Source organism: Sinocyclocheilus anshuiensis, unplaced genomic scaffold (genome assembly GCF_001515605.1).
Source record: "Sinocyclocheilus anshuiensis isolate Anshui unplaced genomic scaffold, SAMN03320099.WGS_v1.1 scaffold2404, whole genome shotgun sequence".
Lineage (NCBI taxonomy): Eukaryota > Metazoa > Chordata > Actinopteri > Cypriniformes > Cyprinidae > Sinocyclocheilus > Sinocyclocheilus anshuiensis.
The window spans coordinates 108320-108819 of record NW_015546240.1 but is presented as its reverse complement, the minus strand read 5'-3'; positions in this window follow the sequence as shown (position 1 = coordinate 108819).

Genomic DNA, 500 nt, shown 5'->3' with positions numbered 1-500 from the left:
TTTGTGGGTTTCATGCTGTCCGCTAAGGCATAGGACACACACAGGCTTTCCTCCTCACCAATGACTTTAAACACCGTGTCTACACCGGACGCGAGCGGCAAAATACAGTAGAACCATTATAATCAGTGACACTGTGTACACTGGATGCGACGCGACAAGACAAAACCCGACATTGAACTGATGCCTTGTTCTATTTATGTCGTACTGACACAAAGTTAAAATGATTTGCAACGGTCACCTTGTCGCGTACAGCGTAGACCTGTTGCGGCGCGACGCGACATCTATAGCGTCCGGTATAGACACGGTGAGTGAAGCCGAGAGCAAGATATGCCTCGTCATATTTTATGCATTTAGCTTTTAAATGACCAGCACCTGCCTGGGTCTGTGCGACTTCATCTATGGCTTTTCTCTTCCCTTTCACAAACCGATCCATCTCCCATTCTAAGTTACGTCCTTTGGCTGTTTACCGTTTTATTTCTTTTCTTTTTCTGCTGATGGCC